At 38.6% G+C, this 25,326-nt stretch overlaps 1 non-coding gene across 1 annotated transcript; it reads right to left on the bottom strand.

The window, feature by feature from the left end:
- Positions 1-22,589: 22,589 nt before the first annotated feature.
- LOC143360746 (U4 spliceosomal RNA) lies at positions 22,590-22,653 on the bottom strand. Its single transcript, XR_013083338.1, has one exon. It is a non-coding gene; the product is annotated as a U4 spliceosomal RNA (small nuclear RNA).
- Positions 22,654-25,326: the final 2,673 nt, after the last annotated feature.

Below are 25,326 nucleotides of genomic sequence, written 5' to 3'. Positions count from 1 at the left end.
TGGGTTGTCCGGAAAATTCGTGCCGATTTTTAAGGGAAACTCAAACGCAGTACATTTAAAGGGCCTAGCAGGATAAGACTGGTCCAGCGGCCCCAGTACGATTTTTATCGGTATTGTAAACAATGGTATTGGACAACAATGGTTTTAGGTTGAAAGATAATCCCCCAAAATTTTAAGACGCTAACCCTTCATTTAAGGATAATATGAGGGTAAATACCCTTAACTGTATCATTTTTTTTCTCGGTTGTTAATTAAGATATTCGGATGGAACAAAAACGAAAATATTCGAACTTACCTCCTTCATATCATATATTTTTTTCACAATTGTGATCAAATTATTAAGGGTAGAAAAAAATTATTTAATTTTTTAGGGGTGCGGTTTGCAAGCAAGCCTTCGAGTGACCACTTCCAAAAAATTCAAGAACAATCTTCTGTTACCTATTTAATATATACAAAAGTTTCAAGATCCTTAGATTGGTGGAACATAGTTAAATATTGAAAAACAAATGAAATTACGGTATTATAATGTAGGGATAATACTATTGGTAGTAGATTTGATTAATGATAATATGTATTTATTATTAATTCTAAGATAGTGTGGCTACGATTCTCAGTGTGGCGCTCTTAGACTCGTTCGGTTTCTCTGCGACTCGCTCTTAAGACTTGCACTTAAAAGTCCCCAACACTCGCTCGGTCTTGAACCCAAAATCACAAACACCCGCTGCATCGCGCTCGACTGTGAAACAAGCATTAATTATATTTTTATTTAAACTTAGAAGTGGCAGTTCTAAAGTAATGATTAAAAATATATTCGGTCTGCAACATGAACAACAAGTGTCAGGATATTTCCATCAAATAATTAACGCATTTGAAAAGGATATTTTGGGAAATCACTTCGGAATAAATGCAAAATCCAGAGCCGATCTCATTTTAAATGAAACAGCGTACGCACCAAGAAAACTTTTTGAAATAAAAGATTTTGAATTAGTAGTCATTTTTGATGAAACATATGTTAGACACGAGAAAAGTAAAAATAATGTATAGTAGCGGACATAAATTTAAGACGATGATACGCGATTTCGATAAGCGAGGTTCAATTTGTTGAACACGTCGCTTTGTGAATGATAATTGTATTTTCGCAACAATTTGACGTGCAACTAATCTATTTTTTGTAGCTTCATAGAAAATAATATTCTTCACCAATTCGGCGTCTTACATATTGTAACCCATCAGAAGCAACACGATTAAATTTTGATTCGTCTGAAAATAGTATTTTTTGCCAATCTTGACTCGTCCAATGTTCGTGAGCTTTAGCAAACGCAAATCGCATTTTCCGATTTTTGGAACTGAGCATTGGTTTCTTCCGGGGTCTTCGTCCTCTTAAATCGAAGTTTTCCAAACGTCTTCTAACAGTTCTAGCACTAATGTTTGTGTCACTGTTCGCATTTATTTCAACTGCAATATCACTTGCAGAACGAAAGCGGTCCTTTTCGCATAAGCGGTGAATCCGACGATCCAGTTTCGCAGTTGATATCCTAGGTCTTCCGCTTCTTGATCGATCAGAATATTGACCAGTCTTTAAAAATGTGTACCACCCTTGCTTACAAGCCGTTTCTGATTTATTTACAAGACTTGCTATTTTGGAAAATATCATTTTTTCTTTTCGTAGTCTTACAATTTGCTCTCTTTCGTTTGGTAGCAAACTCCGAGTTTTACCCATACTTTTCTCCCCTGTATATAAACTTCAACCAACAAAAGATATGCCAGACTCCGATTTCAAAATTTATATAGCAAATTATAGAAAGAACGTAATAGATGTTGCTTGTTAGACAGATCGTCTTAAACTAATGTCCGCTGCGCACAAACGTTCAGAGGAAACAAACGACTGAAACTTCTACATTGTGTACATTTGACGATCACAACATTGAGATGAAGGAGGTGAAACATATACCTGTCTTACTTTGAAATATCAAACAGAATAGAAAGACAGTACTTGTGTATTACGCGTATAATCGAAAACGCGTTTCGCGTTTCGCGTTTCGCGTTTTCGATTATACGCGTAATACACAAGTACTGTCTTTCTATTCTGTTTGATATTTCAAAGTAAGACAGGTATATGTTTCACCTCCTTCATCTCAATGTTGTGATCGTCAAATGTACACAATGTAGAAGTTTCAGTCGTTTGTTTCCTCTGAACGTTTGTGCGCAGCGGACATTAGTTTAAGACGATCTGTCTAACAAGCAACATCTATTACGTTCTTTCTATAATTTGCTATATAAATTTTGAAATCGGAGTCTGGCATATCTTTCGTTGGTTGAAGTTTATATACAGGGGAGAAAAGTATGGGTAAAACTCGGAGTTTGCTACCAAACGAAAGAGAGCAAATTGTAAGACTACGAAAAGAAAAAATGATATTTTCCAAAATAGCAAGTCTTGTAAATAAATCAGAAACGGCTTGTAAGCAAGGGTGGTACACATTTTTAAAGACTGGTCAATATTCTGATCGATCAAGAAGCGGAAGACCTAGGATATCAACTGCGAAACGGGATCGTCGGATTCACCGCTTATGCGAAAAGGACCGCTTTCGTTCTGCAAGTGATATTGCAGTTGAAATAAACGCGAACAGTGACACAAACATTAGTGCTAGAACTGTTAGAAGACGTTTGGAAAACTTCGATTTAAGAGGACGAAGACCCCGGAAGAAACCAATGCTCAGTTCCAAAAATCGGAAAATGCGATTTGCGTTTGCTAAAGCTCACGAACATTGGACGAGTCAAGATTGGCAAAAAATACTATTTTCAGACGAATCAAAATTTAATCGTGTTGCTTCTGATGGGTTACAATATGTAAGACGCCGAATTGGTGAAGAATATTATTTTCTATGAAGCTACAAAAAATAGATTAGTTGCACGTCAAATTGTTGCGAAAATACAATTATCATTCACAAAGCGACGTGTTCAACAAATTGAACCTCGCTTATCGAAATCGCGTATCATCGTCTTAAATTTATGTCCGCTACTATACATTATTTTTACTTTTCTCGTGTCTAACATATGTTTCATCAAAAATGACTACTAATTCAAAATCTTTTATTTCAAAAAGTTTTCTTGGTGCGTACGCTGTTTCATTTAAAATGAGATCGGCTCTGGATTTTGCATTTATTCCGAAGTGATTTCCCAAAATATCCTTTTCAAATGCGTTAATTATTTGATGGAAATATCCTGACACTTGTTGTTCATGTTGCAGACCGAATATATTTTTAATCATTACTTTAGAACTGCCACTTCTAAGTTTAAATAAAAATATAATTAATGCTTGTTTCACAGTCGAGCGCGATGCAGCGGGTGTTTGTGATTTTGGGTTCAAGACCGAGCGAGTGTTGGGGACTTTTAAGTGCAAGTCTTAAGAGCGAGTCGCAGAGAAACCGAACGAGTCTAAGAGCGCCACACTGAGAATCGTAGCCACACTATCTTAGAATTAATAATAAATACATATTATCATTAATCAAATCTACTACCAATAGTATTATCCCTACATTATAATACCGTAATTTCATTTGTTTTTCAATATTTAACTATGTTCCACCAATCTAAGGATCTTGAAACTTTTGTATATATTAAATAGGTAACAGAAGATTGTTCTTGAATTTTTTGGAAGTGGTCACTCGAAGGCTTGCTTGCAAACCGCACCCCTAAAAAATTAAATAATTTTTTTCTACCCTTAATAATTTGATCACAATTGTGAAAAAAATATATGATATGAAGGAGGTAAGTTCGAATATTTTCGTTTTTGTTCCATCCGAATATCTTAATTAACAACCGAGAAAAAAAATGATACAGTTAAGGGTATTTACCCTCATATTATCCTTAAATGAAGGGTTAGCGTCTTAAAATTTTGGGGGATTATCTTTCAACCTAAAACCATTGTTGTCCAATACCATTGTTTACAATACCGATAAAAATCGTACTGGGGCCGCTGGACCAGTCTTATCCTGCTAGGCCCTTTCGATATACATTTATTGAATGGTTATAAGTGCCATTTTGTTCCATAATCTCTCTCCGTCTTTCACGCAACTTGCCTTTTTCGGCGAAAAACTTTTAAATATGATTTTTTTTATGTCGACCAAACAGTTAAAGATTTTGTCATCATGAGAATTTTGTATTGACCTAAAGAGATGAAAATCTGAGGGTGAATGGGATAGCACATCCCAACCAAGCTCCAACAGCTTTTAAATGCCTATAATTCACTCTGTTTCCTTCCATATTTAAGAGCGTACAAAACTAACAAAAATTAATGTATCCTAATCAAACTTTTTTCTAAAAATGCCTGAAAGATCACATTTTTGGACTATGTACATTTGTTTTCAATCATTCTGACATATTCAGACCTATTCTAGTGCCACCTAGAGAAAAACAGAACTTTCCGGACAACCCCGGACAATCTCAATAACCGTAAATTAAAAATATTAGAACCCGTGAACCTGGTGTTAGTAAAACATTTTAACACTGAAGGCAAGCAGCGAGATAAACAATTTGTTCGTTCGGGGGACCACGTACCCGGTGCTCGCCGGGTATTCTTGCCGTACCATTTTCGAGGCGTCCCTGTGGTTTTGAAAGCGCCCGCGCCGGTGCCCGTTTTCTTTCCTTTCCTCCTCGATACACGCCGAGATTTATTTCCAGTGCGACGAAGAAATCAATGACGGGGGCACCGATAACTTTCTCTCTCTCTCTCTCTCTCTCTCTCTCTCTCTCGCTCATTCTCTCAGTCGCTCTCGGCGAGCGCGCGGATAGAAAAGCCTCCGGCTCTCTTTTATCTGATTCATATGCACGGGCGTACATGTGCAATCGTGTAGTCAATTCCGAGCACGGACCGTGAGTTCCGGTTCCTATTCAAGCGGTGTATCCTCTCTCTCTCTCTCGCTCTCTTTCTGTGTCCCTCTGTTCCACGTCGCGTCTACCGTCTTTCTCCTATTCGTCTTCATCGGCGATCACTCGAACCACCGTCCCAAGATATACATACTTACCGTTCCGTGGCCCGATAGCTTCCTAGGAGGCCATTTGGCCGGCCTATTCCTCGAAAGGACCGTTTCCGCCGAGCATTAACAGGTTTCCATCCACGGGACAGTCATCTCGTCGACAAATCGCCGCGAGATGTCTCGAATGCCAAAATCGCGTGATCTGGCCGACCCACAGTGTATTATAAAATAGGCTAGTCAATTTTCAGTTTGAGAAAATAATTTCGGAATATGCAGAAGAGGGTGTGAAGCAACTGATAATAATTTGATAACAATTTCCAATTTTTTTATCACTAACTTTTGTTCGAAGTACCTTCGTTTTGGAATTTTACGTCGTTATCTATTTAAAATTGATTTCCCATCGAAAGATCTTCGGAACGTTACTGATTGTACTGAATTTACTAATTGTTTTGAATTTATTAATTGTATTGAATTTACTAATTGCGGTAAAATAGAAAACCTAATTAATGCCGAATTGTTGCTTAGCGCTTTGGAAGAACAAGATTGCATTTATCTGGATGTTTCGCTATTTCTCTTACGATATATGCTTGCATCAATTTATTCGATTATTTCCTATGGAACGAGTCTCCATAATTCCAACAATGTTTAAAGAAAAAGTCGGAGACCGGTGACCTGACCGGCGCACAGTGGTCTGAGAACGCGATTTTACTGGCCAAAAATCAAAATGTCATTGGAACTTTCTAAAAGTTGGTAATCACGTGTTTTTGAGGTCACTGATAACGAATCTGATATCAAAAATTCAAAATTCAAAATGGCGGATTCAATACTGCGCACATGTAGTCTGGAAATTCGCCTTTCGCGGTCTCAAAATTAAAGACACACACACATATCTACATTTTTTAACATTTTTTTCAATATATTTCAGTTATTGAGTGTAACTAATATAACTAACATGTATAATATAATTATATGATTTATTTTATAATTATATTTATGTAATCATAAATAAATATTAATGGGATATGGGTATATATATAATGAAAGCACACTCTTTTGCAGCACACGGAATAGAGATTCTATTTCAATAAATTCTCTAATAGCACGTCGTCAGACACGTCTTTACGGTTTGAGAGAAACGTCGCGAAAAGAAAACGAAACAGAGGAGCAACAGTTCAATATGAACATCAGAGGATCGAGGGTTCCATGCCGGGGACAACATACAATTAATAAACACAATAATTACACTTACACAATAAAACACAATAATACAATTACAAAAAATAATTAATAATAAAGAAGTTACATTTTTCATTTAAAGGCCTGCGCTCACGCGAGCTTTGATCTTTTCCGAACGCTTCGACTCGTCGCGTCTCTTTCTTCCTCATACGCTGTCCTTCTCTGTGTTCGAAACTTTTAATGCTTGTTACACAAGTAAATATCATCGGAATTATATCATATTTGGTGTCATTTTAATCGGAAAAATGCCACGAATATGTTGGTAAAAGTTTCATAAAAAAATAATGAAAAATAAAGAAGTTTTGTAATTGGATTAGTAGTGGTCTTCTAGCCTCACACCGATATACGCGACAATGTGTGGCCGCGTCGCGCCGGTTCTCGAGTGGTGTGAGGTGTCCGGGTGACAATAGCTGGGAACGTCGGGAGTGACAAAACTCGAATCTTCACTGTACTTTTATAACGTCCAGTTCGTTCAGTAGTGCCCGAATTCTTAATTTCCAAATGCTGTATCGGTCACCATCAAAAGGTTTGATGTTCCTTTTCATTCTCAAGTTTTCCATTTTTCAAATGCACTCAACACAATATGTATTTACACGAAGAATTTTAAATTGTTAATTAAACGTCACTAAGTTAAATGTCACTGATTAAATATCACTTAGTTAAACGTCGCTAGTCCTATATATGCTTATACGTATTAATAAAAAAAAAATAACTTAGGTGTAATTTATAAACACAGTTCACTAAATTAAAATATTTAAATGTTAACTGGGCCCATAACCTATTGGGATATGGGTGTTTATAATGAAATCACACTCTTTATCTGTATACGAAATAATTCTTATATTTCAATCAATTCTCTAAAAGCACGTCGTCAGACACGTCTTCACAGTTTGAGAGAAACGTCGCGAATGAAACAAGGAAATGAAACAGAGGAGCAACAGTCTAATATGAACAACTGAGGACGGAGGGTCCCATGCCCGGGACAACATACAATGTATATTAACTGCAGATACAATGCATATCAAAAGCCGATTTAAACGATCCTTGCTTCTAAAGAAATAACAGATTCATTTTGTTCTATTTATGAAGTAAAATCCAAAAGAAATTGAAATTGAAATTGAAGTTGAAGTTGAAGTTGAAATTGATATTGATATTGATATTGATATTGATATTGAAATTGAAATTGAAATTGAAATTGAAATTGAAATTGAAATTGAAATTGAAATTGAAATTGAAGTTGCAGTTGAAGTTGAAGTGGAAGTGGAAGTGGAAGTGGAAGTTGAAATTGAAATTGACATTGAAATTGATATTGAAATTGATATTGAAATTGATATTGAAATTGATATTGAAATTGATATTGAAATTGAAATTGAAATTGAAATTGAAATGGAAATTGAAATTAGAATGGCAATTGAAACTAAAATTAAAATTGCAATTAAAATTAAAATCAAAATCAGAATGAAAATTACAGTTACAACTAATATTAAAATTAAACTTAAAATAGCTTCTTAGTAACGTTTATGCGGTCGGACGCGGTCAGAAACGACACGCTGCGTGATCCTCCTGCGTTATTGATTTGTGTTGTCTCCTTCAGTGCTCGCACCTCTGCTATTACTTTTGTGAGCAGAACTCTCGTCAAATGGTTCTGCTCTATTAGTGTTTTTAACATTCCATCTCTTTTTTGGCACCCCTTGCTGCATTTATTTTCCGTTTGCAAGTTTTTCAAAATCTTGAACTTCGAAAATTGATTTTTCGCCAGTAAAATCGCGTTCTCAGTCCACTGTGCGGCGTTGGCATGTCCAGCGTTACACCGATCAATGAACGAGCGTTGACGAGAGCTACATTTTCGATATCGCGTGCAGTATGAATTTTAAAAGGCCTGCACAGTTAACCCTTTTAGTGCCGGGCGAAATGGAGGTGCCTATGCGAGAAAAACCGGCCGAATTTCACAGTTTTACAAGGGTTCGGGAAAATGCTTATAAAAACCAAACGAGAAACGATATTTACATGATTCAAAAAGCTGCGTATTATAGATGAAATACAGAACGAAACAATGACACTAGTTTTTTTGTACTCATTTGAGAATTATAGAAAAAACAAAGGTATATATGTTTATAAATGAAGTTAAAGTTGAGTTCTCTCGTACAAAACGTGTTTGCGCATACAAACAGCCATCTTTTCACCACAATTTTATATGGGTCAATTATAATGAAGCATATACTTTGTATTTCCAATATATTTTGTAACAAGATAAACAATATTACATAACAAAAATAAAACATAACTTGAAGGTACACGGTAGGCGCCAGGCGGATTATCTCTTTCGAAATATGTAATTGTTATCGGTAATATAACATTGCTGAAACAAAATTATGTTGTCATAAATATTTATATATATATTGCAAATCTGTAAAATTTTGTTATTGCAACTCACACAAATAATTTATTTAGCATTCGTGGCTACTAATGCACACTCCATGCAATCCTTTGTTGCACTTATTTATTGTCTGCGGCAATGCGATGTTATTTTGTGTTATATAAAACACTGTCGACAAGTACCGATAAGGGTCCAAATCCACAGCGATTTACGCCGCAGATCGAATATCGCCTGAGTGGCGACCATCGGTGTTTATGTTAGACTTCGGTACCTCCAAGCGATAGGAAAAGGTCGTCGTCCACAAAGAGTTAAAACGAAAAACTATTTTTTTTAATTCTCTCATAGTGAAATTAGATCATTTATAACGTATTACAAATTTATTTTGAGATAGAGTTCTCCCGCAATGCGAATAGTAAAGCGCTACGAGGCGCGGGCCGATATATCGTCTCTGGCACTTCTCGCGAGTGTAGCAGGAGCCGATATATCGGCTCCCGGCACTCAAAGGGTTAAAGACGTCGTTGGAAATATTTGCACCGTATACGTGCACGGAATGCGTGTTCCGAGTGCGGGAACGCGAAGTTAACAAGACTTCTCTGTTACATTCGGAAGTTGATTCAGCTCTGTGTAAAACGAGTCTTTACAATGTAACCAATATTGAATGGAAAGTCCGAGACCGGTGATTCGAGTGGTGCTGGTAAGCAATGTCGCCAAATGAGGGGAGGGAGCACGAATCGAGGGGAAAGAGGTTTCCATCTCTCTACTGGTACTGTAGATTAACCCTTAACGGTCCGGAAGTATTTCAAGTTTACTTCCTACCAGGTCGAAGGTATTTTTACTGAACATTTTTATATCAAGTATAGAAAGGAAAATATTTATATTATAAATTTACATATTTATATTATTAATTAATTTGATTTTTGCCGGCATATACGCGGCATTGGTCCGTTAAGGGTTAACTGCGAGAAGTACCTTCAAAACTATGTTTCAAAAAATTGACGAATGAAGCGTTGAGTGGTTCTAAACGTCCTCAAATTTTTATTATTTATATGATAAAAACTTATACGATGAAACAATTTTTTATCAGGGTGTACCACACGACTGGCACAGGCTTCACCTCCTAAACGGTTGGGAATAAATGTTATAACACTACACCTACCATCCCCGGGTCAAAATGACCGGTTCCAGATTTTTTGTTTGACAATTATCTAAATAAACAAAATCGTTTCATAAGAAATGATTGTATAGATATCTTTAGTGGAGCATGTATCACAGTAGGAGCCGCACAAAGTCTAAATAAAAAATCAATCTTGTCATTTTTACACGGAAACGTGTACGTTTAAGGCTCGGCAGGTTTAGTGATAAGTAAAAGTTGAATGGTGTCAGACGGTGCATAATGCGCAACTAATTTTCTGCATTTTTGTGCATCGTTGCATCAGAAAAATGCAACGGCACTTTTTTTTTTAATGAAAAAAATTCTTCATAAAAGTACTAACATAACTTATGCCCTAGACTTATGCGTTAGGAATTTATCGAAGCTGAAACTTACACCTGTAACGTTGGTACTTCGGGACACTTGCCGAGAGACCGAAATAATTCAGAAAACTTTTAGTTTCGATAACTTCCTAACGAATAAGTTTAGGGCATAAGTATGTCAGTACTTTTATCTAGAGCACAAGAAACTGCATCGATTGGTGCATTCAAAGACATAGGTTTCCATTACAAAAAAGAAGGCGCAGTTGCATTTTTCTGATAGAACGATATGCACAAAAGGGCACAAAATTAGTTGCATATTATGCACCATTCAAATTTTACCGATAACATCTTCCATTCCCAACTATTTAAAAGACACAACCTGTTGCGTGGGACACCCTGTATAAAAGTGGTACTCCGGACGAGCGTGAAAACAATTTCCTCAGGAAGCTAACAGTTATTTGTCGTTGATTTTTGAAAGATCATTGAGTGATTGTATTGTGAATTTTCTCGAGTTCCTCGAGGATCGACAGTGGCGTGCAACGATCGAGAGTAATTTTTCGCTGGCGCGCGGCCGGGAAATTCGCTCTAAGCCGATCGCGAGCAAGCAATTAGGAACCAGATACGTGTCAAACACGGCCTCTCGAATGACTCATTAACGCTCGAATCGGGCCGAGTGCGCCGCCTTCCTTCCTTCGGGCCGTTACGATCGCATTATCGATCACTCGACCCGATCCTATCGCCACTCAGCAATTCTCAACCAGCGTTACGCGTACTTTTCTTCCGCCTAAATGCGAGCCTCGATTCCGCGAAATTCCTTCTCCATTATCCCGAAAATTTTGAAACAGCTCTGGCTAGATCTTACTTTACATGGAGTGGCCGGAATTCGTAACTCTTTACGGTATAATAATAGTGGATCCAAAATTTGAGCATAAAAATTCTCATTCGAGAAATTGGCGATACTTAATTTGTTGCGATTTCGTGAAAAAGGATCGTACAGCAATAAGTTTCGACTCGTTTTTAAGCTTAACGATTCTACCTTTTTTTTTTTTAAGAAATTATAACGATTGTGATCGAGAATTTTCCAAAAGTTGCAAATTTAGTGTCCCCACGCTTCCACTTGTTATATAATGCAAAACATTTTGTGTGGACTAATTAGTGAGAGTTTGTGGATGTAGAGGCCCCAAGCTTTAAAATAAGCCTAAGTTTATTACCGCATGATGTTTTTCACGAAATCAGAACAGTTCGAATGTCATAGACAAGTTTCTAAAAATTGGAAAAATTTCGTGTATTCATTTCCCCGACCTGTTACAACGTGCATACATTTTTTATGAACTAATTATTGATAGTTTATGGAAGTAGGGGCTCCAAGCTATAAAATAAGCCTAAGTTTATCACCGCACGATTTTTTTTACGAAATCACTACAGTTCTAACGTCATAGACAATTTTCTAAAAAGTGCAAATATTTAGTGTATTCCTTTCCCCAGCTGTTACAATGTGCATATATTTTTTATGGACAAATTATTGATACTTTATGGAAGTAGGGGCCCTAAGCTTAAAAATAAGCCTGAATTTATCACTACATGTTTTTTTTTTTACGAAATCACAACAGTTCAAATGTCATAGACAATTTTCTAAAAATTGTAAAAATTTAGTGTCTTCATTTCCCCACCTGTTACAACGTGCATACATTTTTTACGGGACAAATTATTGATAGTTTATGGATGTAGAGGCCTCAAGCTTTAAAATAACCCTAAATTTATCACCACATGGTTTTTTTCACGAAATCACAACAGTTCAAATGTCATAGACAATTTTCTAAAAATTGCAAAAATTTAGTGTCTTCATTTCCCCACCTGTGCAACAATTCCCCAACTTCATTTCCCCAACGTGCATAATTCTTTCATGTGGCAAATTAGTGATGGTGTGCAAAAGTATCGGCTTGAAGCTTTAAAGTAAACCTAAGTTTATATTCCTACGATTTTTTCCACCATATGACTGTTCAAACATCATCAAACATCTTCCTTAGGAAATTTAATATTCCAATATTTTTCGGATCTGCTGTATATAAAATCGTGTAAAAAAGAGGATTGGATGTATACTTCGTTATCCAAGTACATACAGTAGCGGACAAAAGTTTAAGACGAAAAGAAAAGAAGGAAGTAATAATTCAATTGACATGAAAAACATAAATACAGTGGTTTTGTTTTGGTGGTAACAGATGAATAGTTTGTTCACATATTGACAACAAAAATTTTTATTATGTTTCTGAGCATAATAGTAATAATATGCAAAAGAAAAACAAATCTATATTATATTTTCATGGTCAAAAGTTTAAGACTATGTATAAAAGAAACATTTTATTCGAAAAATGTGTGAAATATTTGCTTTATTTTAATAATTTGTCCAAAATCCATTTTTTTTTATCACCTCGGTACATCTTTTCGTCATCGAATCTACTAATTTTTGACATTTTTCAACAGGAATGTTATTCCAAGCCGTTTGTATTATAGAGTAAAGTTCATTAAGATTTTTTGGTTTATAATTTGCCACACTTTTCTTTACTATACCCCATAAGTTTTCTATTGGATTTAAGTCTGGTGACTGCGAAGGCCACGGGGTAGTACGTTAATATTTTCTTCACGAAAAAAATTTTTCACAGCTCGGGCTGTGTGTTTTGGATCATTATCCTGTTGGAATGTGAAACTATGAGTCATATAATATTGTGTGCATATGGTAACATGGTATTCTTCAACACGTCTATATACTGGAAACGGTCCATAATTCCATCTATACGACGTATTGGTCCAGGCCCGTTGCGAGAGAAACACGCCCACACAATAACGCTACCACCCCCGTGTTTAATTGTGGGTAAAACGCATTGTGGTTTCAAATCTTCACCAATTCGGCGTCTTACATATTGTAACCCATCAGAAGCAACACGATTAAATTTTGATTCGTCTGAAAATAGTATTTTTTGCCAATCTTGACTCGTCCAATGTTCGTGAGCTTTAGCAAACGCAAGTCGCATTTTCCGATTTTTGGAACTGAGCATTGGTTTCTTCCGGGGTCTTCGTCCTCTTAAATCGAAGTTTTCCAAACGTCTTCTAACAGTTCTAGCACTAATGTTTGTGTCACTGTTCGCATTTATTTCAACTGCAATATCACTTGCAGAACGAAAGCGGTCCTTTTCGCATAAGCGGTGAATCCGACGATCCAGTTTCGCAGTTGATATCCTAGGTCTTCCGCTTCTTGATCGATCAGAATATTGACCAGTCTTTAAAAATGTGTACCACCCTTGCTTACAAGCCGTTTCTGATTTATTTACAAGACTTGCTATTTTGGAAAATATCATTTTTTCTTTTCGTAGTCTTACAATTTGCTCTCTTTCGTTTGGTAGCAAACTCCGAGTTTTACCCATACTTTTCTCCCCTGTATATAAACTTCAACCAACGAAAGATATGCCAGACTCCGATTTCAAAATTTATATAGCAAATTATAGAAAGAACGTAATAGATGTTGCTTGTTAGACAGATCGTCTTAAACTAATGTCCGCTGCGCACAAACGTTCAGAGGAAACAAACGACTGAAACTTCTACATTGTGTACATTTGACGATCACAACATTGAGATGAAGGAGGTGAAACATATACCTGTCTTACTTTGAAATATCAAACAGAATAGAAAGACAGTACTTGTGTATTACGCGTATAATCGAAATCGCGTATCATCGTCTTAAATTTATGTCCGCTACTGTACATACACAATCTCAGTGTCGATAGGCCTCTCCTACGGCGAAGGAGGTCGAACACCGCGCGAATTATCCGCGCGGTTGCGTCGGCGGTTTTTCCGCGTAGTAATCGCGTCGGGTATTCTAATTTGCCGGAAAACTGTCTGATCCGCGGGAAAAGTTCGAGCGGATAGTCGTCAGTGGTTCTCCGAGGGGCATGGTCGGTGGCTTCTACCGGCAATTAGGTCGCCCGGAGAGGATGACGAAGGGCCGGTACGCGTGAGAACCGTCCGTTTAAGGCGCGAGAACTGGTTCTGGGCTGATCGCGGGCATCTTCTTCCCAAGGCCCGCTCCTCTCGACGATGTTAAACACGGCAGAGATGTTACGAGCTCCTTTCGACTGGCTGAAATTAAACGTCGGGGACAAGGAGCCGAGGAGACCGCCCTTTCTCGGCCCTTCCTTCGGTCCTTCCTTCGAAACGTGCCCTTCCTCCCCTCCTCTCCCTCGGCGCTGCTCGCTCTCTCGGCCACCCTCGATTCTTTTCCTCGATTTGCTTTGTTTCTTCTCCGTCTTCTTCCTCTTCTCGTTCCACGGTTGCCTACCTGGTCCCCCGAACGTTACGAAACGTTCGCCCCGATCGTTTTAGATCCGAGCTGGAATTTCATCGACGAAACAGAGAGAGAGAGAGAGAGAGAGAGAGAGAGAGAGAGAGAGAGAGAGAGAGAGAGAGTGAGTGGAAGTGGAGGGGCAACAAAATCGGAAATTCGAAAAAGAAGAACAGGAGGCAAGCCCGCCGAAACAATCGATCGATGTTGCCGACCCGATCCGATTCGCTCCTCTTTTTCTTTCGTCCCGGTTTCACGGTCGCTGGCTCGCGAGAATTTTCATAGAAATTAGAATGCGACCACGGCCTCTCTCTCTCTCTCTCTCTCTCTCTAGCTTCAGCTCAATCTCTCTTCGAGCACAATCTCGGAAACTAATATAGGAAATAGTTTACCGAGCGATATTAGTCCGTTTTCCACCGTCTGCTGTACGGGGGTGGAAACAACCCCGTGGGAAGCGTATTTTTTAAAAATATCTCCGGGACTGGGGGCGTAGGTCAAGCTGGATTATCGACACGCCGAGAGAATCCAAAAAAGGAATTTAATGATTTAACTGCGGAGTTTAATTTAAAAAATCCCCCACAGGCGCGGAATTAAAATCAAAGCAGTGAGTATACACGTCGAACGCGGGCCAAATGTCGCTATTATAAATTTTACGAAAAAAGTGAAGCAAAGTGAGAAAGAATTACATTTTTATTCGATCAGAAATGAAGAATTCATTAACCCATTTGCATCGTTGCCGTATATAAACGCTCGATTTTCCGGATTACTTTTTCCTGCTCACAATTTTGTTGGCTGTTGTTGGGGATGAAAGTAGTAATTCTGATTTTTTCTTATAATGCTGAACTATGAAGTTCTTTTACTTCTAGTCATTTTTGTACTTCAATATAATAAATGAAAAGTTTGGTGATAAAGGCTGATGCAAAGGATGATGCAAATGGGTTAACTTCAACCGTACCGCAATTGAGTTTCGAATTGACGAACGCAGTTAACTGGTTAAATACTAAATGAATTTTAAAGGAATATTAACCCTTAGCACTCGAATGGCGACTGCAAGGCGCCATTAAAAATTGCTGTATTCAAAATATTTTTTACACTATTAAATTTGTTTGTATTCAATAAATTACTAAACACTTCAGTATTGTACGAGTAAATTGCACCATTTTCGTATGTGTAACAATGGAAAAAATATATGGTAGGGAAATATTCTAGGTCGGAAGAAATGTATCGTTTCGGAGTTAACACTAAACCTACCACGGTAAAATAACCGGTTTTATATTTTACAATTATTGAAATTATAAAAATTCATTTATGGAAAATAATGGAATAACTTTCCTTGTCCAAGCATTTATTACATGGGAAATTACGGACAATCTCAATCAATTTATTGTTGCCATTTTAATAAGGCAAGATTTACCAGATACTCTTAATGCTTAATAGGTTTAGTTTTTAAAATAGCTTCGACCGCAAAAGGTTAAAGGAGTCTGAATCATTTCTCCGATTTGAATAAAAATTTCGTAAAAATTCATGTCCCCAGCTCGAGGAACAGGTGGTGTCCCCAGCTGGTTGTTAAGGTCGATGCGGGGAAATTTCTTTGAAAGATTGCGGAGGAGTCACAGCCGCAACATCTCACGGGAAAAAGTGCAGTAAAACGGCGAATTTTTCATTTTGGTTGGCGCCGTTTTTAATTCGACGCGGGGCGAGCATGAGCGCGCTTGTTCTCGAGCATTTCCTACGAGCCTGGAACGAGTATCGGTCGGACGGGCATCACGTGCAACGCGAGTGATTCTCCCCCATGCCGTGGCTCCGTTGTCAAGTGGACAATATCTTCTCGTGTTACAACAATGTTACCTTTCCCGAACAAAACGACCCGCTCCGATGTTTACGTGTACTGCCCCTCGACGGTATGTCGCGTTTCAGTTTATTCTGGCTGGTTACCGTCGAAAATTCGATCCTCGGCTATGCACGCCCCTAAACGGCAACATCTCTCGCGCATTTCTTCGCCGGAAGCTTCCATGTCGATACCAATTTTCTAACACAGCATCTATTAGGTTTACAACCTAATTCGCAGCCCCTTCTTCGTTTACTTGCAAATAGAATACATCTTCATCTTAGTCCATGCGTTTGCTACATCTTACAAGTAACTGATACAGTAGTCGAACGATTCGAATTCAAAAGAAAATTAATTAAGCTTCCATGTCGCTGCCAATTTTCTGACACCGCATCTATTAGGTTTACAACCTAATTCGCAACCCCTTCTTCGTTTACTTGCAAATAGAATACATCTTCATCTTAGTCCATGCGTTTGCTACATCTTACAAGTAACTGATACAGTAGTCGAACGATTCGAATTCAAAATAAAATTAATTAAGCTTCGATGTCGCTGCCAATTTTCTGATATCGCATCTATTAGGTTTACAACCTAATTCGCAACCCCTTCTTCGTTTACTTGCAAACAGAATACATCTTCATCTTAGTCCATGCGTTTGCTACATCTTGCAAGTAACTGATACAGAAGTCGAACGATTCGAATTCAAAATGAAATTAATGAAGCTTCCATGTCGCTGCCAATTTTCTGACACCGCATCTATTAGGTTTACAACCTAATTCGCAACCCCTTCTTCGTTTACTTGCAAATAGAATACATCTTCATCTTAGTCCATGCGTTTGCTACATCTTACAAGTAACTGATACAGTAGTCGAACGATTCGAATTCAAAAGAAAATTAATTAAGCTTCCATGTCGCTGCCAATTTTCTGACACCGCATCTATTAGGTTTACAACCTAATTCGCAACCCCTTCTTCGTTTACTTGCAAATAGAATACATCTTCATCTTAGTCCATGCGTTTGCTACATCTTACAAGTAACTGATACAGTAGTCGAACGATTCGAATTCAAAATAAAATTAATTAAGCTTCGATGTCGCTGCCAATTTTCTGATATCGCATCTATTAGGTTTACAACCTAATTCGCAACCCCTTCTTCGTTTACTTGCAAACAGAATACATCTTCATCTTAGTCCATGCGTTTGCTACATCTTGCAAGTAACTGATACAGAAGTCGAACGATTCGAATTCAAAATGAAATTAATGAAGCTTCCATGTCGCTGCCAATTTTCTGACACCGCATCTATTAGGTTTACAACCTAATTCGCAACCCCTTCTTCGTTTACTTGCAAATAGAATACATCTTCATCTTAGTCCATGCGTTTGCTACATCTTACAAGTAACTGATACAGTAGTCGAACGATTCGAATTCAAAAGAAAATTAATTAAGCTTCCATGTCGCTGCCAATTTTCTGACACCGCATCTATTAGGATTACAACCTAATTCGCAACCCCTTCTTCGTTTACTTGCAAATAGAATACATCTTCATCTTAGTCCATGCGTTTGCTATATCTTGCAAGTAACTGATACAGAAGTCGAACGATTCGAATTCAAAATGAAATTAATGAAGCTTCCATGTCGCTGCCAATTTTCTGACACCGCATCTATTAGGTTTACAACCTAATTCGCAGCCCCTTCTTCGTTCACTTGCAAACAGAATACATCTTCATCTTAGTCCATGCGTTTGCTACATCTTGCAAGTAACTGATACAGTAGTCGAACGATTCGAATTCAAAATGAAATTAATGAAGCTTCCATGTCGCTGCCAATTTTCTGACACCGCATCTATTAGGTTTACAACCTAATTCGCAACCCCTTCTTCGTTTACTTGCAAATAGAATACATCTTCATCTTAGTCCATGCGTTTGCTACATCTTGCAAGTAACTGATACAGAAGTCGAACGATTCGAATTCAAAATGAAATTAATGAAGCTTCCATGTCGCTGCCAATTTTCTGACACCGCATCTATTAGGTTTACAACCTAATTCGCAACCCCTTCTTCGTTTACTTGCAAACAAAATACATGTCCTTCTTAGTCCATGCGTTTACTACATCTTACAAGTAACTGATACAGTAGTCGAACGATTCGAATTCAAAATGAAATTAATGAAGCTTCCATGTCGCTGCCAATTTTCTGACACCGCATCTATTAGGATTACAACCTAATTCGCAGCCCCTTCTTCATTTACTTGTAAACAAAATACATGTCCTTCGTAGTCCATGCGTTTACTACATCTTACAAGTAACTGGTACAGTAGTGGAACGATTCGAATTCAAAATAAAATTATAATTGGCCATTTCTGAGAATCACTAATTAATTTGTATATCTTGTGATAATTAGATGACCAACTTACAACATACATCACATTTTTCCTAGTGCAACAACTATTAAATTCAAGACCATTTTCGGCGAGTAGGGGGAGTTCCCCTAGTACCGGACACTTAAGGTTTTTCTTAAATAAATGAAAGAATAAAATATTTCATGTCTTCTATACCATTTTATTTATAACTTAACAGCATTGTCAATCAGTAGAAACCAAGAAAAGAAATAATTTTCTTCTCACAATTAATTAAAACTTTGATTGACGTTTGGTATAGAATTTGCACAGTTCGTAAAGTGTCCCCTAGTACCGGACATTACATACATTGAGAGTGTAGCTTAAAAATAGTTTCAAAATAATGTACAGCGATCACAAACATAGTTATCTGCACATTCCGGGATATCGGCACAAGCTTCATGTGCCCATTTTCTGCAGCTGAAACACAGAATCCAATCTTCTTCATTGTTTTCTAAACAAACCACGCAACTGGTTTTCAAGTTTGACTCTCGTAGTTTTAATGTTCTGGTTGTCTTACGCTTATTTCCCGAATTTTTGATTTGTTCTGTCATCCTCTTTTTGTTTTCTTTCTCCTCGGTCATTTATTTATTTTTTATTTAATTATTTAAAAAAAAATTTTTAAGTGATTTTTAACCACTGAAAACAAAATAATAATAATTACTTCCCGAATAATAATTAGTAATACGTATATGAATAAGTAAAATTCAGATTTGTATTGTCCGGTGATAGGGGACAATGATCTGTCCGGAACCAGGGGACACCGAAGCCATAAAAAAAATTCTTTTTTGTATCAACCGGTGCACTGTATATACAAAATACAGAGGTAATTAAAAAAACTACTTACCAAAAGACATAATAATGCCACTCATATGTTTTTCTACTAACCAAAATTGATAGATGTAACACTTTATAATTTGTATGATATACTAGCTTGTACTTAAACGCAACAATGGACTGATATTCCCAGCTATGCACATGCGACTGGAACGTGTCGAAACCTGATTGTGCTTGGATCTATCCCCACTACTGCTCGCGTGAAATGACGATCGCATTGCATTTCAAATCTTAAAGATATCGCTACTGTCCGGTTCTAGGTGCCGTCCGGTTTTAGGGGAACTCCCCCTACTACGGGGAACTCCGGGGTCCGAGTCCCCTTTGACCCAGTATTTCACCGAAACTGCTCGAGGAACACTGAGAAGACGGCCTCTGGTGTTTTATGCACCTTTCTTCAGACTCTAAACCAATCCCGTTTAGTAAGGCTTGCGGTAAGCAAGAGTGCCCGCCGATGCCCGCGGGCATAGTCGAGGGCAATTTAACGTCAGCGGGGAAAATATTGTCATAGGCTTAAGCATCGAAAGGAGCCATGGTTCCTTACCCTCAAAAGTAGCTTATGCTCAAGGAACCAAATTCTCTGTCCGTACGGGACTGGTCTAGAAACAGTCCCGTTCAGCAAGTTTTACGATGCCCGCGGGTATAACTGAGGGCAGTGTTACTTCAGTGGGAAAAACATTGTAATAGGCTAAAGCATCGAAAGGAGTCGTTGCCCGTCAAATCTCTTATGTCCGGGGAGCCAAATTCTCTGCCCGCACGGGCAATAACTGAACGGCACTGCTCTAAACCAATCCCGTTCAGCAAGCTAACGTCAGCGGGAAAATATATTGTCATAGGCTTAAGCATCGAAAGGAGCCATGGTTCCTTGCCCGCCAATTCTCTCGTGCCAAATTGTCTGCCCGCACGGGCGACAGCTGAACGGGAGAGCACCAACCGGAGCTAAAACTCGACGTAGTCGTTGAAACCGACTGTTTCTTCGGGATCGATGGACTACCACGAACTGGGTATATTTAATTTGGTCCCGGGCCGCGACAAGCGCTCGTTCGCGGATCGTATCGTTTGATCGAGCGAGGTCGTTCAGCGGGGAACGTCTAGTCGATCGGATCGCAGGCGGTCGCCTTAATGGAAAAGAGGGTTGAAGAGATGCGAGTGCATTGATTTACCGTTACGGAACCGGTGTGCGTTCTCTCTCTCTCTCTCTCTCTCTCTCTCTCTCTCGTTCCCACTCTTCGGGCTCTGTCTTTCTCCAGTAACACGCGCCCTCGTCTCCGTTCTGTCGCCACTCGGTATCTCGACGAGGAGACACGCAGGAGACCGGATCGCGTCGATTACCCGGCGTTGATTGCTTTTTCATAGATCGCCGAGCACATCAGTGGAACGGCCCACGAATTTTCCACGGTTTTATGACGCCCATTGTCGACCCTGACGACACCAAGTCGCGTCTCGTGACACAGTCTCTCTACGGGACGTTTACTAACGATCCCGCACAATTCTCCCGAATAGGACGGTTTTATTCAACGCTAAACCTGCCGAGTCGAAAAAAAGTAACAGGCACGCGTTGCGCCTCGCAAAAATTACGAGATTGAAGTTACTCGGATTTTCTACTTTTCTTCTGAAAGCATCTGTATAATTTTCACACGGTAACTGCCTCGTCAGTCACGTATGACTGACAGTGATTTTCGACTAGGTTTTGAAACTCATTTTTATTGTGACAACCGAGTTTTATTAGGATCTTTAGAATTCAGAAGGGTTAAGACAGCATCCCCCTGCCCAGATAGCACACAGACGTCTTAAAGACGCCTTGAATATCCTACGAACAGCTTCCGAACGTCTGTGGAACGTTTCTGGAACCTCTCTGGAACGTCTTTGTTACAAAACTGTACGTCTTTAAGACGTCTCGAAACAGACGCCTTTAAGACGTCTTTAAGACGTTCATAAATGTTAATTAAAATGCAAACAAATATAGATATGACATAAGTCATGCAAAAAGGAATTGGGAGGGAAAAAAACAAATTTCGTGAAGAACGAGTTCAAAATAATGATTTTATTCATTATAATGAATAGTTTTATATATAAAACTTGAACTTAGAATTAAAATTAAAATTAAACAAACAATCTTAAACTTGAAATTAGACCTAAACTTAAAATTAAAATTAAAATTAAACTTGAAATTAAACCTAAACCTAAACCTAAACTTAAAATTGAAGTTGACATTGACATTGACATTGACATTGACATTGACATTGACATTGACATTGACATTGACATTGACATTGACATTGACATTGACATTGACATTGACATTGACATTGACATTGACATTGAAATTGAAATTGAAATTGAAATTGAAATTGAAATTGAAATTGAAATTGAAATTGAAATTGAAATTGAAATTGAAATTGAAATTGATATTGAAATTGATATTGAAATTGATATTGAAATTGATATTGAAATTGATATTGAAATTGATATTGAAATTGATATTGAAATTGATAGTGAAATTGATATTGAAATTGATATTGAAATTGAAATTGAAATTGAAATTGAAATTGAAATTGAAATTAGAATGGCAATTGAAACTAAAATTAAAATTACAATTAAAATTAAAATCAAAATCAGAATGAAAATTACAGTTACAACTAATATTAAAATTAAACTTAAAATAGCTTCTTAGTAACGTTTATGCGGTCGGACGCCCTCTTCAGCCATAATTGTATGGACGTTTCTGAATCTCTTTTACTGCCGTGGATATTGGCCCTTTCTGCAGCACCTTGAATAAGAATTTCTTTTTTTAGTGATTTGCATACGAATCATCGTTATTATGGTAACACCAAATTAAGGGTAACAATTACACATTACGAGCTCCGCGATCTTGGAGCAGTGGAAGGGTTTCTTCCCTTACCTCCTCATCGAACTGTACTGCAGAGCAACATCATTGGTTAGGAGGGTCGTCAGTACTCTCTTCACGAAGGAATACATTTTGTCTCCTCCTATTTTAGACATTTCCGTAACCTAAAATAAAATTTTACAGAAAATAGTGGGGATGCAAGGGAATGGTATTAAAACAGTATGCTAGAAAAACATAAACAGAAGCCGCCGGGAACATTTTCGCAAAGGAAAAAGTTGCCGCAAGGGAGCCCAATAACAATAATCGCACCTCGGTAGAACCTCATTGCTTACGACATCGCCACTGCGCAAAGCTTGTCCCAAGGGACCCCACTAGCAATAATAATCGCACCTAGATAGAACCTCATTGCTTACGACATAGCCACTGCGCAAAGCTTGCCGTAAGGGACCCCAGGAATCATCCTTTTCAAGGAAGTTCAACATTTTTGGGACACCCTGTAGAATAAACTGTTAAAGATCGGTTTCAGCGAGGAGCATGAACCGCCCGAAGTTTCTGATCTTTCACACCTGGTTTTCGCGTTTCTTTTGTTCTCGCCTCGCGACTGCACTGTGTAGCTTAAAAATAGTTTCAAAATAATGTACAGCGATCACAAACATAGTTATCTGCACATTCCGGGATATCGGCACAAGCTTCATGTGCCCATTTTTTGCAGCTGAAACACAGAATCCAATCTTCTTCATTGTTTTCTAAACAAACCACGCAACTGGTTTTCAAGTTTGACTCACGTAGTTTTAATGTTCTGGTTGTCTTACGCTTATTTCCCGAATTTTTGATTTGTTCTGTCATTCTCTTTTTGTTTTCTTTCTCCTCGGTCATTTATTTATTTTTTTTTTAATTATTTAAAAAAAAATTTTTAAGTGATTTTTAACCACTGAAAACAAAATAATAATAATTACTTCCCGAATAATTATTATTAATACGTATATGAATAAGTAAAATTCAGATTTGTATTGTCCGGTGATAGGGGACAATGATCTGTCCGGAACCAGGGGACACCGAAGCCATAAAAAAAAATTATTTTTCGTATCAACCAGTGCACTGTATATACAAAATACAGAGGTAATTAAAAAAACTGCTTCCCAAAAGACATAATAATGCCACTCATAAGTTTTTCTACTAACCAAAATTGATAGATGTAACACTTTATAATTTGTATGATACACTAGCTTGTACTTAAGGGGGCCGGCAGGCATTTGGCCTTGACTGTCGCGCTATGTTATGCTATGCCTTTTTTTCTAGACATTTTACGTCTTAAATAAGTAAGTAATCAATTAAAAATGCATACCACCGTGTTTGTACATGACTTTGCTATGTCTGTATAGAGCCCTTTTTTCGATACGAACACTAAATCTCGCGAAATTAAGAGAATCTCTCAGCGGCAGCCATCTTGTGACGTCTCACTTGCTTCAGAATTCGAATTTTCTGCCGAATATTACAAATTACTCCACGATGAGGTAGAAATTCGCAATTTGGGCTCTATACAGACATAGATTGGACTTTTAGGAAACACAATTGACCACTTCGAAACTGCTCATTGCAATATTGAAGCGATAGTTTAAAAAGGTTTTGACCCATGCATACGTATATGGATTTCAAACCCTGCCGGCCCCCTTAAACGCAACAATGGACTGATATTCCCAGCTATGCACATGCGACTGGAACGTGTCGAAACCTGATTGTGCTTGCATCTATCCCCACTACTGCTCGCGTGAAATGACGATCGCATTGCATTTCAAATCTTGAAGATATCGCTACTGTCCGGTTCTAGGTGCCGTCCGGTTTTAGGGGAACCCCCCCTACACTTACCGTCACCAAAAACACATACTTCTTTCTATAAACAATTTCGTCGACTGTGTTACACGCGAGTCCGCTGTAGTCAATAAAAGAGCTCTTCAGTATATTCTTCGAGTTGCCATAACTCCGCTACAAAGAATCGTACGACGATCGTTCTGGGCTCGTTTCGAAGCGTGAAGCTTCTACTTTCGCACCCCGTTGTTACGGTTTTTTCTCCAAGCGTACTCGCACCGCTTGGACTGACGGGAAAGAGGACTGCTTTCGAGGATCTTTGGCAGCGGCGGTTGTGAGCTCTGGAATACCTTTCGAAACGGAATCGATTTCGATTCGGATGAATGGTGTCTCGCGGTGGAGCCACGGTGAGCTATTTTGTCTGTGTGACCGGAACGTCTGAAGCACGAGAAAAAGGGGAGAAAGATTGGAAGACGCAACCCCGTCGAAAGCCCGGGAATATCCGTCTGGAAAGCGTCCTAGGGAGGAGAAAGAGGCAGAGAGGAAGAGAGGGAGAGGAAAATAGAGAGAGAGAGAGGCTGCGGAGAACATCGAGGAGCACAGAAGCCACGAACTTTTGAACGATCAGCATCGAGAGGAGGAAGGGCGAGGCTAAGCCGAGCTAAGAATGCGGGGGAGAGAGCGTACAGCAAGCAGCGTGGAGAGTAGGGCACGGATGGTGAACAGCTGCCAGTGCCTATGGTGGCCGTTTTGTGTGAACGTGCCCCCATAACCCCCATACTCCCCCTTACGGCCGTTCCCTCTCGTTCCCGTTCGCTCCCGCAGCAGTGGCGACCGGTAAGCCCTCGTGTATACAGTCATCCATCTATCCCCGGCTGTGAGCTCTCCTCGGCTGCAAAGAATAAAGGCGCGCTCGCGACCCGCCCCTGCGACTCTACCAGCTTGTTCTCTCCCTTGCTAATCTGCGTGTCCGATCGAGCCGAAAATTCTCTCCCCGAGGAGTACGTTTCCTCCTCCGGGAACACGTTTTCCTCCGAGCGCGTACCACGCTCGGCCATCGGCATTGTACTCGAGAACGTCTAAAATACATCACGAGAACAACGCCGGGAACAAATACTCGGTACAACAGTTTTCACGGTTTTAAACAGGGAATGTTATTGTTCATTTCGTCAGGCGTCCTTAAGTTTATTTGACGTGGGTAGGTTGCACTCTTTAGAAATA

Source organism: Halictus rubicundus, chromosome 13 (assembly GCF_050948215.1).
Source record: "Halictus rubicundus isolate RS-2024b chromosome 13, iyHalRubi1_principal, whole genome shotgun sequence".
Classification (NCBI taxonomy): domain Eukaryota; kingdom Metazoa; phylum Arthropoda; class Insecta; order Hymenoptera; family Halictidae; genus Halictus; species Halictus rubicundus.
Note: the sequence above shows the minus strand (reverse complement) of the source record. Positions and strands in the feature narration are given on the sequence as shown.